Source organism: Lactuca saligna, chromosome 4 (assembly GCF_052625555.1).
Source record: "Lactuca saligna cultivar CGN05327 chromosome 4, ASM5262555v1, whole genome shotgun sequence".
NCBI classification, from domain to species: domain Eukaryota; kingdom Viridiplantae; phylum Streptophyta; class Magnoliopsida; order Asterales; family Asteraceae; genus Lactuca; species Lactuca saligna.
The window spans coordinates 297,139,451-297,161,143 of record NC_136420.1 but is presented as its reverse complement, the minus strand read 5'-3'; positions in this window follow the sequence as shown (position 1 = coordinate 297,161,143).

Genomic DNA, 21,693 nt, shown 5'->3' with positions numbered 1-21,693 from the left:
CGGTATATTGGTCCTTTCAGGGTGACCGCTAGGGTGGGTAGCGTAGCGTATCGTTTGGAGCTACCTGCGAAGCTGAGTAAGATTCATGATACCTTCCACGTGTCTCAGTTGAGGAAGTGTATCGCCGATGAGTCGGTAGTGGTTCTATTAGAGGACATTCAGGTGGATGCGAGCCTGAAATATAGTGAGAGGCCGATCGCGATTCGGGATAGGAGGGTCAAGGTTTTGAGGAACAAGGAGGTGTCATTGGTTCAGGTCCAGTGGCAACATCGGAAGGGTTTCGAGCTGACTTGGGATCCGGAGTTAGATATGCGAGAGCAGTATCCAGAGTTATTTGTTGAGCGAGACTTCAAGGGCGAAATCTGATTCAAGTTGGGGAGAATTGTAACACCCAGTTTCCATGTATATTGATTTATGTTGCAGTTCTTTATTTATGTAGGGTGACTCGACGAGTTGGTGCTCAGACTTGTCGAGTCTGGTCGTGACTGGATGACGTGGTTAATAAGGGGACTCGACGAGTCAGGGGAGCGACTCGCTGAGTCAGAGCTAAAGAAAGAAACCCTAATTTTTCGGGTTTGGGACCTATTTAAAGGCCCTTATGGCCTTCATTTGCGGCTATCAGTCCATAGAGAGAAACCCTAGAGTGCTTGAGCGTTTTGAGAGAGAAAGGAGGCCATTCTTGACCTTTCTAGTATTGTATAGCAAGAGGAAGGAGGTCCTAACGAAGAGGAAGCAAATGAGGTTGCCATTCTGTGGATTTGAAGTTAAGATCATCGCATTTGAGGTATTAACTCGGCTCATCTTCTATTTTATGAAGTATAATTTGGATTTAGGGTTTCTTGTGGCCTTTGTTAGGATGATTTGATGTCCAAATAGTGCCTTTCTGGTGATGAGGTTTTGGATCTGGATCCATAGAGGTCCAGAGGGCCTTACTCATCAAGCTTTATGAAGATCAATGGAGGTTATGACCTTGGGTTTTGGTATTTGGGGCTAAATCATCATATATGGTCATATAGATGTTGCATGTACATCAAGATAGCAACTTTACATGATTATTGAGCTTGAAAAGGTTAGATCTAAGGATTTGAGGAATAGATATAACCTTAGAAGGTTGTTTGAGGTTGTGCATGAAATGAACTCGCTGAGTCCATGAGCAGACTCGCCGAGTCGGAGCGGGTTGTCTCGAGACTCAGATCAGTGGATGACTCACCGAGTTGGGTGAGTGACTCAGTGAGTCAGAAAGGATTCAAAGGACTCGAGTTCACGTATGGACTCGACGAGTCTATGCAAGACTTGACGAGTCGATTCAAAGGTTGACCGTTGACCAGGGTTGACTAGTGTTGACTTAATAAGTGTTAATCAAACTAAGTCAGGAAGGTATTAATTAGAGATGTACTTATGATATAGGAGGACGATACGTCGGGGAATCGAGCTCGAGTGATTATCCGACATCAGCAAGGTGAGTCTTCTCACTATGCCATACCCGATGTGGTAACTAGGTGTAACCGAAAGGTCTTATGTGTATGATGTTTATATGATGCATGTTATATATGTGATATGTTATGATATGCGTATGATGATATGGACCGGAAGGTCAACATAATATGCGCCGGAATGTCAACAGAGTTATGGGATGGAAATCCCCTAAGACACTTGGATCGGAAGATTCTATGGAGTTATGGCCTGGAAAGGCGTATGTGTTGTATCTGGTATTTTGGGGAACTCACTAAGCTTTTATGCTTACTGTTGTGTGTTACGTGTTTCAGATACCAGTGATGATCTCGGGAAGGCGCCGACATGATCAGTACACACTTGTAGATTACATGTTTTTTTTAGATCTTGGGATATGGATTTTGTATTGTGTTTTTGGTGAAAAATATTGGATATATAATTTTGGTATGATTTGGAAATGAAATATTTTTATTAAAATTAAATGAAAAAATGTTTGAAATTTAACGGTGTAACAAATACATATAAAACATGCAAAGTACTTATATGCTATGAAATTATCGTGGTCCAAATTACAATAACGGTCACCAACTGATGTTTGATATTGAGGTTTCTCACAGTGATAAAATAGTTTTTTTATATTATACAAAATTCATATATTCACATATTTATATTCAATTGTTAATAACCTACTAACACTCTAACTGTTCACAAATTTATGGTTATATAACTAACAATCACAGTTTCACCACAATACAAGTTCACAATAAAAAATTCAGAATTAAAATGACAATTCATAATTGATAAGAATATATTCTAACAGATAGGTAAATGTCATAACATATACTCACATCATAAATGTCATAACTTACCACTTGAAAAAGTTAGATATTCTTTTAAATCAAGTAATTTAAACCACAAAGGTTATAAAATTAAGGCCTCTACTGTAAGGTGTATATGCGCGAGCCCAAACCTTGCATTCTCATTAGACTTGGCAATGTGGGAGGTTTGGAGCGAAGCGACTTTATCCACTGAATTAACAAATATCCAAACCTGCCCTGTAACTCGTAGCTTTTTTGAATAATCAAACATATTTTACTTAAATCATAAAATCACATTTAGTAAATAAAACTAACTGTTGATTTAGACAACACATTATATACTCGAGGACTTTCTGTTGGAATTAAAATCATTATTCTAGTTACTTCCGATTGATTTTTGACCGTCGATTGCATTGATAGAGAATAGCAATTACAAAATTTATTTCGGTTAATAAATGACCTTATTGATTTATAAATGAAATTGGTGAATGAAATATCAATGAAATAAAATCATAACTCTTGGGAGAAGACTGGAAGTCTAGAAGTTGAGTCCTCGAATCCTATATAAAAACAGTTTAACATTTGGCCTTTCCTCTTTTGACTTCCAATTGGAATTTAATGTAAATTTTAGGCAATATAAAATGTAAAAGTATAATTCTAAAATATATATGAGCCGGGTTATAAACGGAGCGGATTGGTGACGATCCATACCCGACCCTTTCAATAAAATGGTTAGCGGGTGACTAAAATACGTTTATAAACGGAGCGGATCGGTGATGATCCATATCCGACCCTTTCAATAAAATTGTTAAGGGTTTGAATCGGATCATAGTCAAAACTCACTCCATTGCCAGACATAATTCTCATTACATATATAACTAACATTATTAAACATTTCATTGCTCATTTGGATGACTCAAATATAAATTGAAGTCTTTCGTATTTGTGATGATTCAACAAGTTCAAATCTTGAAGGGTCTTGTATGGTATAATTTTGTCTTTTTTTTTAAGTGATTGATTGTGTATCGGTTTTATTTAATTAATATGTTTATAACCTCTTTGTAAAGTTGGTTGTGTAAAGAATGATAAAAAAATATTAAAATGATGGATTACTTGTAAAAAAAGGAAAATTGGTGTTGTAAACAAAAAAAAAAAGATGAGATAAGAGTAAAAAGACAAGGGTCTAAAGTCTAAATAAAATATTTTTAGTATAATTTGCTTATGAAGATCGAAGCGGTAGCAAAACAAAATTTAAATCCATTGTATGTATAAATAGGATTGTAGTTGCCATTATACTCTCAATTTAAGTGCATTAATCGAATTCTTCCGTGGAAGAATCATAGCACTTTTAAAAAATAACTAGAAGGATGTCCATGCTTTGAATGGGATGGAGGGTGGTCGACTTGATTTTCGTATTTTAATGAAAACATGATTCATAAATATACCAAACATCAAGTAAAAAACTTATAATCTAATTGAAGGCATTAACTATATTCACAATTCACAGTTAATTAATCTCACAAAGTGAATGTAAATGAATTATAGATATATGCTCAACAATGTATTAAAGTGATACAGCCACCAGGTGTTTAACATGAAAATTTTATGCGTGCCATATATGAGAATAACCATTTGTTACCTGTCGCATATTACACAAGAAAAAATCATGAGGAGCAAAAGGCGGATGGAAGTTTCTCAAGTTTCAAACAACTAAACTTTGAGATCTATACCTTTCGAAAATTGAATTCTCTACATTTAGGCAACCATCTATTGCATGTCTATTTCTGCATTGAATTGGAAAAGTGACATGTTTGGTTCCCAAGTTTGAATACATTTTGGTAACCAAACATATCTTACAATAAATCTTGAATTCCAACTACTTTGGACTTAGCTGGAGTTCATAAGCTAAAACAAGTCCGTATCAACAAAATCCATATAAATATAATAGACAAAACACAAGGAAAAGAAACCTAGATTTCGATTGCGTTTGATTTCCCTAGGATATACAAACCAAATGTGCTCCAAGGATATGTTTTATTCATGGATTCGGACGAAATCCAATGAAACTGGAATGTGAGATTCCATTTCATGATATGTTTTGTCGCGCAATTAATGGAATTGAATTGAGTCAATTCCAATTGAATCCACCGAAATCCATTTGGATGGATTTCATCATTTTTAGGAATGGAAGACGTAATTGAATTCCATTCTCGCATATCAAATTTCTCTTACAAATCCTATACTTATTAAAGGGTGTTTTTTTTCATTTAACAAATTATTCTACCCATTTATAGATTCCAAAACATGTAAAGTTGACATTCAAAGATGCAGTTAAGGGAAAATCATATGAGAAGTGAGACTAAAAGTTGTAAAGATCAGCCACATATAGATTACAGGGAAAGTCAACAAACTTGGAGTTAAATATATATAAAAAAAATAGGAAACTTTTTGATGTAAATAAAGAACTTTAGCAAACAAGGCGTTTAATATGGTTATTGATCATTGTAAAGCATATTCACATTGAGTATTAGGAACTTAATGAGATAATTAAATGTTTAAAGTAGCGAATAACAAGTTACTTCAATATTTACTTCCATAACCTTATATTAAAATCAATATTATATAAGAATTTCTTGCCAAACCTCAAAACATATCATTTTGTACAAACATCAAATCAAGTAGAAACTGTATAACAGAAAGTTACCTGTAAATAGATCTACAGTCGATAAAGTCGGTTGTCGATGTCTTGATTGACCATGTTCACAGTTTCTTCTAACTCCTGAAGTTTAATTTCACTTGTTTAAAGGGCGTCAGTGCACTTGTTGTCTATGATGGACCTAACGCATAACAAAATACCATTGTAGGGATGTATTGGACTGGTACTGATGTCAAATAATTAGCTAGTGCGACGTCATCAGATTTTGGTAAAATGCCAAAAGAAATTATATATACATTAAAAAAATTAAAGATCAACGCACCTCAGAGGATTTATCTTGAGATTCAACATAGCTTCTTGAAACCTGCATGAATCAAGAAAGAAATTAGAAAATATGTATTACAAATAAAAAAATTAAAAAATAAAATAAAAACATGAGGCCCATTGAAATTCCCCTTATGTAATATGGCTCATGACTTTGGTGAAAAGAGTTGTTCTTCTTTAACTTGTGCAATGGCTGAAGTTGATGGATTTGGAGGAAGATAAACCACTTTTAATTTGCACTCTTCCAATTTACGCCCTCGTTCTTTAGTAAACTGTTTTTATAAAAATCACTATTTATTAAAAAAACTTGATTTTTATTAAATATAAAGATAAAAAATCTTTTTTTGGATCAAAGTCAATCATATGCATAGAAAAAGAAGCATCAAAGAAGAAAACTGAATACATAGAGGGGGAATTTCGATTCATTAATGTGAAGATGAATATGATAGTTGAGATGCAAAATCACTAAAATGAGGAAAATATTTTATATTTTTTTGTATTTTTCCTTTTTGAAAAACGTAACCAGGGAAAAAAAATAATGAAATTACAAGTGTTTATTTTTTATTTTGTCTTAGATTATATTGTTAAGAGGTCAAAAATATAATATTAAAATTATAGGTAAAAGACAAATAAGAAACCAACCAAATAGTTTAAAAGCCACAATAGCATAAGTGTTTATAACCTCCTAATCAACACACATTTATAATCAGAAAAAGAAAAAAATAGAATAGAAACATGACATTAGTTTCTTCTTCCCCTTTATCTTAGATCTCAATTGTTAACCATTTAGAAAAACGTGAAACGGTAAATTGAGTATCCTTTCTTACTTGGGCTTGCAATCATTTGGCAACGAAACACATTACAAAATGGAATCTTGAATTCCAATTCTTTTGATTCCGCCATAATCCACATAGCAATAAGATTTGGAGAAAATAGAGTATTTCGGTTTAGATATTCATTTAAACTACCATGTCCTTGAATTTGCAATTAAAGATTTAAATATGTTGTGAAAACCATTAATAAACATCTTTACATTAGAAAGCAAAGGTAAAAGATACCTCAATCTGAGTAACCAACTCAATTGTAAAAATTTAGTCGCCCATTGATCAGGTAAATTGATTACTCAGTCCGACATTCAGACTTGCTTATCACCTATTTCATTTCAACAACTATTTAAGTAAATCCCATTAATATGAAGAATGAAGGAGAAAGGGTAAATAAATATGCTTTTATGTTTACATACCTTGTTCTTCTTTTCTACCCCACCAAAGATCCTTTCTATACATTGTTATCATTCGACGATAAGGCTTCAGGAGGTATACATTGTACTACTGTTTGTGTTTTGATATATTAACTGTAAAAACAAGCAACAACAAATTCAAATAAGATGATAGTGTGAATATTGCAAGAAAAGAAAAGAATAAATAAGACACACCTGCATAGCATGATGAACTCTTTAAAACCAAAAAAAAATCCTTAACGCTTGGAATCTGAGTTATCCTTTGTACTGTCCAAGATAGTGACTTATGTTCAGTGAATTCTATTGATAGAAAAACATAGCATCAGTTTACTTTAAAACACCCTTAAGCCAACTCGATTCCTATCTTCACACATGCTCCCTAACCAACAATATCCAATTAATCCAGCAAAACCAAAAAACACAATAATAAACACACATCTATGAGAAATTGAAAAATCAAAAATCGAATCAGTGACCAATCAACCAATAGGAACCTGCAATGTAAACCGAGTGCCCGGTTGTTCTAAATGGTTAATTGGAGTCTAAACCCTATAAAATGAATAAAAATTTGAGAAATATACCAATTCCAGAGTCATGAATTGCTTACAATCGTTATGAATGCCTGAAAAGGGTTTCATCGAACATGTAGTGAGCAAAGCTGATAAGAAGAGAAAGTTCCAATATCAGAAACAAAGTAGAGAAGGCAGACAAATTACAGAGTGGGTGGAAAAAGAAAGAGTCGATCAAAGTCAATGCGGCTCCTTTTTCCAAAAGAAACAGAAGTTAGAGACAGTGGCGGAGCAGATAATGAAGAACAGTATGCATCGAATAATCCAGAAAACCCTTACCTCCTATTTCTAGTTGTTGTTTGACTCGCCCTCAATCTCTCACTTCGTCTTTCCCCTTCCCTCTCAATTTCTAGTAACAGTGATGATATTGCGATGACCAGTAAGTAAATACAACATATTAAAACCAATAAAATCAGTTCACGACTCGCCTTTGTAGCTAACTCATCGGAGGTGGCAGAGGCCGATGATTGTAGAGAGACGGTGGAGAGACTGTGAACTGTATATTATAGAAGAAAATTAAGGCCTTATTTTTTTGAACCAAAGGTAGAAAAAGGTAGCTTCTTCCATAATGGCAGAATAATTTGTAGTATGGAATATGGTTACGGAAATTTGTCACGAGGCTACACATTATTGGTATTAAAAGACCATTAAAATTGTGATAATAAGTCGACAATGTTATATTCCAACAATAGAAGTTCTATTAAGTCATTCATATTGACATCAGTTTTCTTCTGTTAACACAATAGTGTAAAACGAAAATATATATAGCACATATGAACAAACTCCATGAAAGCGGATCCGCTCATATAGGGATTAGTTCCCTAGATCTTTCACGAGCATACTACACACGTTGGTGTAATATTTGGTTTTAGTGGGAGTTTTATGGTGCTTTACGTATTGTTTAACAACAATTATGTTTTTCTATACAGAATTAGGAGTTTGGTTAACTTCATTAATAGTTGCACTTATTTGAAGTTTGATCTCACTTCAATCTAAAGAGGAACTCGTTGGAAATCTATTTAGATTTGAAAGCCACACATCATGTTTAATCTATGTCATAGTTATATATGTATATGTGACCATTTATGGGTTTAGTTGCGTAAATTGTAATGAAGAACGCTTTGATCCTATACTTGTATGATTAGTGGACGAGAATGTTTAAGGGTACCAATAATATGATAACATTCATTAAAGCGCTTATACAATTATATATATATATATATATATATATATATATATATATATATATATATATATTCATTCGTGGTCCATTGGGAGATTGTTGGATATTTTGGGACCACTAATAAATGTATATAAATAATGTTGTCATTAAGTTTATATTATTATTGAAGTTATATAAAATTGTTGATCTACTGATTTTATTAATAAATAAAGATATACACTTTCCATGTTTATCTTGTGGGTTGAGTTCCCAGTTTGACTCAAGATCCTTAAGATCCTTTCCATCTCTCACATTAGGGTTTATATCCATCTATAAATACACGTGATAAGGAGACAATCAAGACACACAAAATACACATGTAAATTTGTTTAGGGTTTGCTGAGGGATTTTAAAGAGAGCTCTTGAGATCAAATGGAAAACCCAACCCTAGTTCTTCAGATCCGAAGATTATAATGAAATCAGGTATGTAATCGTTATTTATTGTTTTAAGTTTTATTTTAATCGGATTCGAGATTAAAGATCCGAAATTATGCTTCCGCATTTTATGTTTTGGTTATGAATATTACCGAAGTGTATTTCATGAAATGACTCATCATGACTTAATAGAACTGCTGTTGTTGGAATATAACATTGCCGACTTATTATCACAATTTTAGTGGCCTTTCAATACCAATAATGTGTAGCCTCGTGACAAATTTCCGCAACCATATTCCATACTACAAATTATTCTGCCATTATGGAAGAAGCTACCGAAGTCTATTCCACATAATTCTATGGACAAAAAAAAGCTTCAGTTTACTTCATGACACCCTTAAGTCAACTCGATTCCTACCTTCATACATGCTCCCTATCTAGCAATATCCGATTAATCGAACAAAACCTGAACACAATAGTAGACACACAACTATGAGAAACTGAAAAATTAAAAATCGAATCAGTGACCAATCAACCAATAGGAACCTATAATGTAAACCGATTGCCCCTTTGTTCGGAATGGTTAGTTGTAATCTAAACCCTATAAAATGAATAAAAATGAGAAATATACCAATTCCAGAGTCATGAGTTGCTTACAATTGTTATGAATGTCTGAAAGGCATTTCATCAAACATGTAGTGAACAAAGTTGATAAGAAGAGCAAGTTCCAATATCGGAAACAAAGTAGAGAAGGTAGACAAATTACAGAGTAGGTGGAAAAAGAAAGAGTCAATCGAAGTTGATGCGGCTCCTTTTTCCAAAAGAAACAGAAGTTAGAGACGGTGGCGAAGCAGATGATGAAGAACAATATGCATCGAATAATCCAGAAAACTACTCACCTCCTACTTCCAGCTGTTGTTCGACTCACCCTCAAACTCAGACTTCGTCTTTCCCCTTCCCTCTCAATTTCTTGTAACAGTAGGTCGCGAACGGAGCAAATCCAAATAGATACAGAGTGAGGATTAGCGCGTACCCTAAAAATTTGAAGAAGTTTAAGAATTTCTAACCTAAAACGAAACGTTGATGATGTTGCGATGATCAATGAGTAAATCAATCATATTAAAACCAAGAAAATTAGTTCAAGACTTGCCTTTATAGCTAACTCATCGGAGGTGGCGGAGGCCGATGATCGTAGAGAGAAGATAGAGAGACTGTGAACTCTATATTGTGGAAGAAAAGGACTTATTTTTTTGTTTCAAACGTAGAAGAAGGTTGATGGTAGCATCAGCCATTCTGTCAACCGATTTAAGGAAAAAGAAGCAGAGCAGGTGTCGTTGAAGGAGTAAAAATGCATCCCAAAGTCGCAAGCAATGGATAAGACAGGTAGTGAGAGAATGAAAGTGAAGGACAGTACACATTGGAAGTCGACAAAGGTTTTCAGGTCCGGTGAATTTAGGGGAAATAGTGGATGGTCACGTGTACAGGACACGTATCACTTCCTAAGGAAGCGGTGGATCACACCTGGTAAGCCTTGTGGTAACCCTGGTACACAACCAACCATGGGTCCACCAACAATCTACGTTATGACAAAAAAGACAAAAAAACAAAAATGAGATGCAGTTGAACATATATGAATAAACAGAGGACCATTCCTACCCATAAAACCTAAAGTTCATATATATATATATATATATATATATATATATATATATATATATATATATATATATATTTCATATGATGGACTAAATTACTTCTATGATATATACATATATTCGGCCCTTTTGTTGGTTTTTTTAACTTTTAATTAATAAATTGCATTTATATAGTAGGTATACAAATGTAATTATCAACCTTTAAACGACCTGGACTGTCGCCCATAAATAACAATAAGAAATCTATTTGTTAGCCCTTTTTTCTTCATTTTTTTTTTGTTATAATAATAATGCACTACTACTAATAACTTATGTAGTTATATAACTGATGAATTGCTACTGATGTCTTGCTATTGAAATGATTAGTAGCCATTATATTGTGTTAACGTAACATGAAAATCTAAAAAATATTTTATCCGACACTACTTCAAACCTTTATACTGTCATTTATGATACTGCTCAAAATGATAGAATTTTATTGTCCCAAAAAAGTTTTAAACTTCATGAAACTTTCATTTATGAAAGTTATCTAAATGATAAAATTTCTTATATATATATATATATATATATATATATATATATATATATATATATATATATATATATATATATATATATATATATATATATATATATATATATATATTAAAAAACACACCATCATTCTAGACTCTTTGGTTTCTAGAAAATCTAAAAAATAAAAAACTTACTACACAAGTCTACTTGTCTTGTCTAAATTTGGCATGGCTTATGGGATAGTATTTGTAAACAAACGGTTCACCCACTTCACAATTCATGATCAATAGATGAATATGACAAGGTTTTATCGAAGTGATGGAAGGATTAAATATTGCTATGAAAACTGTCTGCTCCAAGTTTATTTTTCATGGGATTAAGGTTCCGAATAATGGACCCTCGATTTTTGATTTCTTTTACTCGGAAGATGCATTCTTCGTGGGTGAGTGGTCCAAAAGCAATCTAAAAAACATGGGTCGTATTTTAAGATGCTTCCAAGTCATTTCGAGCTTAAACGTCAACTTTTACAAATCAAGAGTTTTTGGAATTTGTGTTGACGAATTTGAAACAAAAAGATAGGCTTTATCTCTTGGTTGTATGGTTGATTCTCTCCCATTTACATATGTTGAGGTACTAGTAAGAGCAAATATGAAACGTAACAAAAGTTGGAAACCTATTGTTGAGCGTTTCTAATCCAAACTATTGGTTTGCAAAGCAAAATCCTTATCATTCGGTGGCCACTTGACTTTGATAAAAAAAAATGGTACTTGGCAGTTTTCCCACATATTATTTCTCACTTTTTCTTGCTTATACTTCCTTTATTGATGAACTCGAAAGAATTAGAAGAAGTTTTTTCTTATGGGGAAGGGATCCAATGGTAGACACAATATAAACTGAGCATCTTGGGAGAAGGTGCTAGCTCCTAAACCATGAAAGTGTTCTTGGTGTGGGATCTCTCAAAGCACAAAACATGGGATTATTAGTAAAAAGGAAGTGACGATTTAGAACATAAAATGATTCTTTTTGGTGCAAGGTTGTTGGTGGCTTAGCGGCATTGAACTATAAATTGCTCTAGAAAGACAAACGTGGAGGTCCAAAATCGCTACATACGCAATTTCCCATCCTATATTCATTGGAATCATTTAAAACGAATTGTTAACAAAAAGAAGAAATGAAAGGATTTTTGTGGCATGGGAAACCTCACCTAATACACTATAGGCGCAGTAGGAACTGATTTCAATATATGAAATCATTAACTATAATTTATTGTCCGAACCTGATAAATTATGTTGCAAGCCTAGTCAGGATGGGGCATACACTGTGGAAGCCATGAGAAAGGTTGTTGATCAGAAAACCACAACAGGTGGAGATACTTCAATTACTTAGCTGAAAATTCGTTCCTTTGAAAGTATCATCCTTCATTTGGAAGGAAATGTTGGATAATTATGGGACCACTTCATAAATATGTACGATATATTATTAAATCCAGCTATTATGGTAAGAGTATAAATTGTTGATGGACCGATTTATAGAATATTTACTTACCTTGTGGGTTGAGTTCCCGGTTTGACTCAAGATCCTCAAGATCCCTTTCATCTCTCACATTAGAGTTTATCTCCATATATAAATATATGTGATGAGGAGCAATCAAGACACATGGAAATACACATGTAATTCGTTTAGGGTTTGCTGAGGGATTTTAGAGAGAGCTCTTGAGATTAACTGGAAAACTCCAACCTTAGTTCTTCAAATCCGAAGATTATAATGAAATCAGGTATGTAATCACTATTTCAAGTTTAAGTTTTCTTTTAATTAGATTCGAGGTTAAAGATCCAAACTTATGCTTCCGCGTTTATGTTTTGGTTATATGAAAATATCTAACAAATTGGTATCAGACCTACTCGAATTTGTTACTAGAAATTTTTTATTAGTAATGTGTTTGTACATTCCTGTTTTCTCCTCGAAGCAGAAAATTATTTTATTTTTAATTTCTTTTGTTTTCTTGAGCCACGATCACAAAAGGTTGAGCATATGATATATGTTTCTCGTTCTTTGTGATAATTTAAGAACATGTTATGTTTAGTTGAACACGAACTCATTAAATATCACATCGTTTGTATCGTATATAGTGAAATTTATGGCTTGCGTGTAAAACGGATATTGACAAATCACTGTATTTTATTTTCAATTGAAAAGGTTATAGTACTTCGTTATGCTTGAGGGTATGGAATCGTCACCTCTATGTCTAATTTAATAATAACCTTTTTAAAGCTTGATACGTGTGTATATATGGTGATTATCATGTACTCACCTTTATTTTTGGGTATTATTTTAATATTAAAGTAATGCTTCTGCAACTCCCAAAACTGTTAAAAATATCACACATGGTAGCTTTTTATTATTAGTATTGTTATTTTTTTTTAGAAATTGGTTTGCATATACATACTCAAACTGTGGGATGATTTGTCATGGATGTTTTCATGTCATTAGTAAAATTTTTGTTTTATTAATTCTTAATAAGGATAAGGATTATTAAATGAAATTTTAATAATTATTTGTGTTGTTTGTAATAAGGTTTCCGCCCATAAAAGTAATCCATACTTTTAGCTGAAACATTTTTTTGGATATATTTAATTTGTTATTCAGTTTTAAAATTGTATAAAATTTCTGATATGGTTTCATTAATTTATCAAGGTCCATTAAATATTTTTTAGATCGTTGATAAATTTCATTTATGGCATGTTTATTTATTTTCAAAATAAATTAATTGACACAATATATCACAAAAGTGATCTTTTTTGTGAAAATTAATTTGCAAAGAATTTAAATTTTATGGTTTGTGTTTATTAATGAGGATATTATCGACTTAAAGGTAGGTTAAACTTTGGCCGGATAAACACATGTTTGATGATGAATATATGACAATTTTTTAGGTTACATGTCGTTAATAAGTCAATTCAAAGAGGGGCTTATTAATTGACATGATATATTGTCAATTCTTATTATCAAAATTTATAGTTTATGCGTTTATTAATGCGGGTATTAGCCAACCCAAAGGTAGACTGATATTTGGCCGAATAAACATATATGTAGTGATAAACATGTGGTGATTTTTTAGTTCCATGTAATTACTAAGTCAATCCAAAGAAGGGCTTGTTAATTGACATGATTTATTGTCAATGTTTATTTCTAAAATAAGGTTATCTCTTACAAGTTAGTATTATTGTCCAAAGACTTGATATTAATGTTGTGTTGATACCTTATAAAGATGTCATAAATTGAATTTATTGATTACGGTTTATGGATTAATGAGCATAAAAATAGAGTTGCTTATGTTTGAATTATGGTATTATATTTGTTAACATTGATCACATTTATGAGTCATGTACTCAATGAGATTAACTTTAAGGAATGGAATGAGGGCATTATGTTAGTTCTCAATTGCGTGGATATTGACCATTCATTTTGGATAGAGCAACATTCTTTGAGGATGTTGAGTTTGGGGGAGAAACAAGGTTAAAACATTATCCTTAAGGAGGAATCAATCTTGATTCCTATTATTGTTTTCGATAGTATGCAAATTATGAATCAGTGATCGACAATGTTTTTCAATCTCCTATTTTGAAAACACAAACTCAACAACCTCAACTTTGGATATCCTATGCGGGGTACCACATTTTTCATCAATTTATTATCTCTTTTGGTTTTGGGGTAAATACAGTAAATGATATTGTGTATCACATATTAAGTGGGAGTAAATGTATCTTTCTGGTTTTGGGTCGATATCTATGCAACCCAAGTTTGGATCGTAGCCAAATGAATTTTGATATATATATATATATATATATATATATATATATATATATATATATATATATATATATAACAAAAGGTTATATGCTCAACTATAGGAAATCGGATATTTTGGAGATCATTTTTATTAGATGCCAAAATGGTTACTGATCCATATCAGGACACTTTTACATTTTAGCATGATAAACCATTTCATGGAATAGACTTCAGTAGCTTCTTCCATAATGGCATCATAATTTATAGCATGGAATATGGTTGCGAAAATTTGTCACGAGGCTACACATTATTAGTATTGAAAGACCATTAAAGTTGTGATAATAAGTCAGCAATGTTATATTCCAACAACAGAAGTTTTATTAAGTCAAAACATATTGACATCAAGTTTCCTTCTGTTAACACAATAGTGCAAAATGGTAATATATATATATATATATATATATATATATATATATATATATATATATATATATATATATATATATATATAGCACATATGAACAAACTCCATGAAAGCGGATCCGCTCATAAAGGGATTACCTCCCTAGGTCTTTCATGAGCATACTACACACGTTGGTGTGATATTTGGTTTTAGTGGGAGTTTTATGGTGCTTTACGTTTTGTTTAAGATTAATTATGTTTTTCTGTACAGAATTAAGAATTCGGTTAACTCCATTATTAGTTGCACTTATTTGAAGTTTGATCTCACTTCAATCTCAAGAGGAACTCATTGTAAATCTATTTAGATTTTAAAACCACACATCATGTTTATAATCTATGTCGTTAGTTATATATGTATATGTGACCATTGATAGGTTTAGTTACATAACCTGTAACGAAGGCCGCTTTGATCCTATACTATTATGATTAGTGGACGAGATTGTTTAAGGGTACCAATGTAATAATAACATTCATTAAAGCGCTTATACAGTTATACGTACATTTATATATTCGTGGTCCAGTGGGAGATTGTTGGATAATTATGGGACCACTTCATAAATATGTACGATATATTATTAAATCCAGCTATTATGGTAAGAGTATAAATTGTTGATGGACCGATTTATAGAATATTTACTTACCTTGTGGGTTGAGTTCCCGGTTTGACTCAAGATCCTCAAGATGCCTTTCATCTCTCACATTAGGGTTTATCTCCATCTATAAATATATGTGATGAGGAGCAATCAAGACACATGAAAATACACATGTAATTCGTTTAGGGTTTGCTGAGGGATCTTAGAGAGAGCTCTTGAGATCAACTGGAAAACTCCAACCCTAGTTCTTCAAATCCGAAGATTATAATGAAATCAGGTATGTAATCATTATTTCAAGTTTAAGTTTTCTTTTAATTAGATTCGAGGTTAAAGATCCAAACTTATGCTTCCGCGTTTATGTTTTGGTTATATGAAAATATCTAACAGGAAAAACTTGTAAGATTACCTTTAGCGAATATGTTAGCAAAGAGGGGAATTCAAATATCATCGACAACCTACCTTTTATGTGATGATAGAGAAGAAACTAAAGATCATGTGTGCAACAGGTTCTGTTTTGTGAGATCTGCGTTTGAGTGGATTCTTAAGTGGTGCAACATCCTTGAAACACAGTTTTCGGATATAAATGAAGTCATAAATTTCGCTACAAGATGGGGTAACTATCCAAAAAAAATGAAGGATCTTGATAGCCATATTTTATGGCCTCCTACGATGAATTTGGAAGGCATGAAATGATAAATTTGTTGGAAATAGACGTCCAATGTCATAACTAATGTGTATAAGTTTGGGAATAATAACAAACTTCTTTTTGGATTGTCCTCAAGAGCTAAATTAACTAGAAAATGAATTAAGAGACTCAGATAAATAGCTTATTAATTTATTACAGGTTAATAAATTAATTAGAAACTAGTTAAAATTAATTAGAATTAATCTAGATTTATTTAAAGTTACATGGATAAAATGATAATTGTTCAATAGTTAAGCAAAAGGAACATTCTGTAATTCCATATTGAGTGGACGGTTTTGAGAGCTTCCAGAAGGCTTTTAGTGTTTATCCAGGTAACAAATAATGTAAGTATTTGAAGTGGAATAAAAACTGATTATTTAACTTATTCAAATCAAGTTTATCTAAAAGTTACCACAACTATATAAAGACCCCTCAAGACTTTCATAAATCTAATTATACTCTCCCCAAGGTTAGGAGTTTCGGAATTCATAAACTCTCTCTCTCTCTTTAGGGTTTTAGTCTTTTAGCCATTATAGGTAATCCTACTTTGGGTGCTAGTTCTTCCAAGACCAACAAAGGAAATCGAAATCTTCAAATGGTTAAGTGACGAATTCGATTTTTTCAGGAGGTTAGAAGTTTTATCCATCTTATTGCTTTAAATTCATATTTTTGAAAGTATGCTATCATAAGAGTAAAACCTAGATCTAGGGTTCATGTATAATTAGGGTTTATATTTAATACTTCCATTGACTAATTTTCAAGTATAGATGCATAGAAAAACAATAAGTGGTATTAGAGCTGTTCTGTTTTAGTTGTAGACACTGCTTGAACCACAAAATCGAAAAAAAAAAACCTACTAGTTGCAGGGCGCAACATGCCTAGATCTTGACATGATGCACTTTGAGCAGACTTGGTTGATTTCAGGATTTTTGCTATAATTTTGAATTTTAGGGTTTATCTTTAGTTTTATAAATTTTTTAATATATAAAACTTAGATAATTAAACTAAGAAGATAAATATGCATAAAATGATTTGAAATTATAGATAGCATTTTAAATTAATTAATTAAAAGTTAATTAAATATAATTTGTTTAAATCATATAATTTTAAATTACTTAAAATTTACCTTAAATAGTTAAAAAAAATTTATAAAGGAATATGTAAAAGAAAAATAACATATATATATATATATATATATATATATATATATATATATATATATATATATATATATAATGTGATTAATATATGTAAAGAATTATACAACATGTGTCCTCACATGTTTAATTAAAGATTGTTGGTCGATTCAACAATATGTCTTTGTAACGTCCGGATTCTGGTATGTATTTTAAATCAAATTATTCATTTTTACAAAGGGACTCGACGAGTTGGAGACCCCAAACTCGTCGAGTAGGAATGGAATTTGGACGCGGGACTTGAAGTCTACTCGACGATTTGAGAGCCTCAACTCGACGAGTAGGGCTCCAGAGTGAAACCCTAATTTTCAAGGTTTTCCACCCTATTTAACCACCTTAACCTCCAAAGGTTGGCCTCATTTGCAACCTCTATCACCCCAAACCCTAGCCACGAAACCCTAATCCACTTTCGAGTGTTTTAGAGCTATTGTTGTGTATTCTTGGTGATTTTGAAGCTTGAGAAGGAAGGAGAGGCTTGAGGATTCAAAAGGAAGCCAATAGATCCGGAAATTGAGCTGCATTTCTAACTCATTTGAGGTATAAAATTGATACATTGGCTTTCTATTGCTTAGATCTTCATTAAGGGTTGTATGTTGTCACTTTTGGGCCATACTGAAGTCATTTTCGGTATTTGAGTGTATCATGAAGTTTTGACTTCAGATCTAGGCATTCATGAGCTTGTGAGGATTAAAGTTTCCAGCTTTATCAAGCCTTGGTCTTTCCCCATGCCCTAGATCTCTTATATTGTAACACCGAAAATCAGAAAGGTCAAGAAAGGAAAGAAAACCTAAGTCAAAAGGTTAACTCGTCGAGTCCAGGGAGGAACTCGACGAGTCGGAGCGGGATCCGGGGGATCAATTAAGTAACCGACTCGGCGAGTCGGCAAAGGGGACTCGGTGAGTCTGGTCTAAATGAGGAAAACCCTAAATCCAGGACATGGAGCCTATTTAAACGTCTCATTCTCTTCCATAGGGTTCCTTTACTGCCTCTCTAACCCACAACACCAAACCCTAGCCAACATATCCGTTTTTGGGCTAATTCTTGCCTTGAAGAGTGCATTAAAACTTGGAGAAGGAAGAAGGATCTTGGAGGTGCGAGAAGGGGCTATAGATACGGGATTGGGAAGACATTTCATAGCATTTGGAGGTAACAAACTAGTACTTGGACTCCTTTGCATCTAGATCTATCTTGGTTATGAGTTTTGGGGCTTTTATGTCATGTCCTTGAATCATTTCGAGTTGGAGCCCAAATCTAAAGTTGCTACTTCAGATCTAAGTGTATTCTGGCCTAGAGAGTCATAAAGTATCAGTCTTGGGGGTGTAGGTGAAGCATGGTTGTCTTAAACCCGACTATGGAGTGTTTTGGGCCTAGATCTCGTTAGCTACACGTAAAGTTTGCAACTTTACGTGAGGAATACACCTTAGAAGAATGGATCTACACTTTGGAGTCCCTGCATGACTCAAAAAGCCTCTGAATACATGAAGGACTGAATAGACTCGGCGAGTCCTTCGAGTGGACTCGGCGAGTAGTATGAAGATTAGGAGGAACTCGATGAGTTGGATGAACAACTCGGCGAGTCTGTTGAACTTTGCCTTGGACTCGGCGAGTCAGGTCGCGAAATCCCGAATCCTTCGAGTTAAGACTCAAATTAGTGAGTCGAGTGGAGTCTCAGTGAGTTGGACACGACAGGACATAACTCGGAAATCGGTGGACTCGGCGAGTCGAGTAGCGAATGGAAGGACTCTGAGCATATGAACTCGACGAGTCAGTAGGCAGACTCGGCGAGTAGGGTTGACCTGGAAGGTTAACTTTGACCAGGATTTTGTCTTGACCAGAGTTGACTTAGTTGAATTTCGGAGGACAGTTAGACTAAGTGTCATATCGGTATTGATAGCTCGAGGAGCTAGTGGAGCCGCAGTTTAGAAGAGTTTTCGGGCAGCAGCTGAGGGGTTTCAGCAAGACCAGCAAGTGCAGGTAAGTTTCCCTTTGTGTGAATAGGTCTAAGGCCACAGTACCGACCCATGTAGTTATGAGTAGAAGACTCGGGGGTTAGCCCTAGGCAAAGTATGCTAGAATGATATTCAGGACGAGGTCCAATGATAGCGGGCGGGTGCCCAAGGAATGGTTTATATGATAGTTTATACTTGTTGTTTGTGTGATACATGTATGTGCCTGGTAGGGAGGTGAGTGTGGGCGAGGTCCCGTATCTCACCAATAGCAGAGTGTGGATGGTGTTCCACATCTCATTAGCAACAGAACAGGGGCGAGACCCAAGTTAGGGAAAGAGTGAGTGTGGGCTTGTCCCGTATCTCACTATCAGTAGGAGCATGGATGGGGTTCCGTGACTTATCAGTAGCAGGACAAGGGTGAGGCCCAAGATAGGCGAGGCCTCAGGACATGATTTATTAGTACGTGTTAGCTTATGTGTTGTGATATGCTTATGTGTTAGTATATGCTAGCGGGCGAGGCCTAGTGAACGGCAAGGCCTAAGTGAAACAGATCTATATCCGAGTGGGGCTCGAAGCCAGACGAGGCCTGGAGCAGCGGGGCGGTTGTAGCGAGCGAGGCCCAGAATAGCGGGTGCGGCCTAGTATATGTAGTATGTTTTATGCATGGTATGTGGTAGGTTAGGGGAACTCACTAAGCTTCGTGCTTACAGTTTTCAGTTTTGATTTTAGGTACTTCCAGTATCGGAGTGAAGAGCTCGGGGTGATCGCATAACACACACCATAGATTAGACAGCTTGGGAATGTTATACTATGATAATGAGCATATGTTTTGAAAATTAATACTCTAAATTGTGTTATGGTTTATGATATATTTTATGAATTTGGTTTTAGAAATGATTTATAAAAGAAATTTTTAGTACGGATTTTTGGGACGTTACATATATAGCTTAGTTTTGGTGTTTCTAGCTTCATGAAACCATACATTAACGTAAAGTTAGAAACTTTACGTGGTAAGTTAGTCCTAGAGGACCAGATCTATGGTTTGGAAGAATTAAAGTCGATTGGAAGTGGCCGAATGGATTTAGAGTAAGAGGCACTCGATGAGTTGTTCTTCCAACTCGGAGAGTTGGGTTGTGGTTCCCTAACCTTTTCTGTTACTGAGCAAACTCGTCGAGTCTAGGAGATGACTCAGTGGGTTGGCCATGGTTTTTGGGTTTTAAAGATTGAAAAACTCGACGAGTTCAAGGAGGAACTAGGAGAGTTATGAGCGAAATGTACCAACTCTTTTATGAGAAGGAACTCAACGAGTTCATGAAAGAACTCGATGAGTTGGATCGAGATTTACAAGGTTTTATGGATCATGGAACTCGATGAGTTGATGGACCAACTCGGTGAGTTGAGTCGACCATGATGTTGACTTTGACTAGGATGTTGACTTTGACCATTGACCATTGACCAGAGTTGACCTTTAAAAAGGGTTATAGGTATGAAAGGGTAATTAAATGAGATTTTTATGTGTAGGAGTTTGAGAGGAGTTGATCCTAGAGCCAAGGACAATTCACCTACTACACAACATTTGAGGTGAGTTACCTTCTAGTAGAAGTGGATCAAAGGCACTAATATCAGCTCACTAGTAGTTGATTATACTTGAGATAAACCGGAGGGTAGGTCGGGTACCCGTAACCGATTGAAATAAACCGGAGGGTAGGTCGGGTACCCATATATGTTTGGTGGGGATGGTCGAGCACCCATATATGCTTGGAAGACGTAGGTTGGGCACCCCGATATGCCTGATAAGGGTAGATTGAGCACCTAGATATGCTAAGCAGGTTAGGTCGGGCACCAAGATATGCCTGGCAGTATGTTTATTGTATGGTAGGTTGTATGATGGGGGAAGTCACTAAGCTTTGTACTTACAATTTTATGTTTTTGTTTTAGGTCCCTCTTTTTCGAGGGGAAAGGAGCCGACACGATAGCAGCGCATCGCACACATGATTTTCCGCACATAGGATTCTTGGGATTTGTACTCTGACATTTTTTTTTCCTATGATATGTTTTTGAGATGGTTGACTAATGATTTCCATGATATGAGATATCATTGTTGGCATTTTCAGTAATCTGTTTTATGAATCTTTAAATTAAAAATGAAATTTTTGGTCTTGAAATTTGGGATGTTACAGTCTTATTAATGA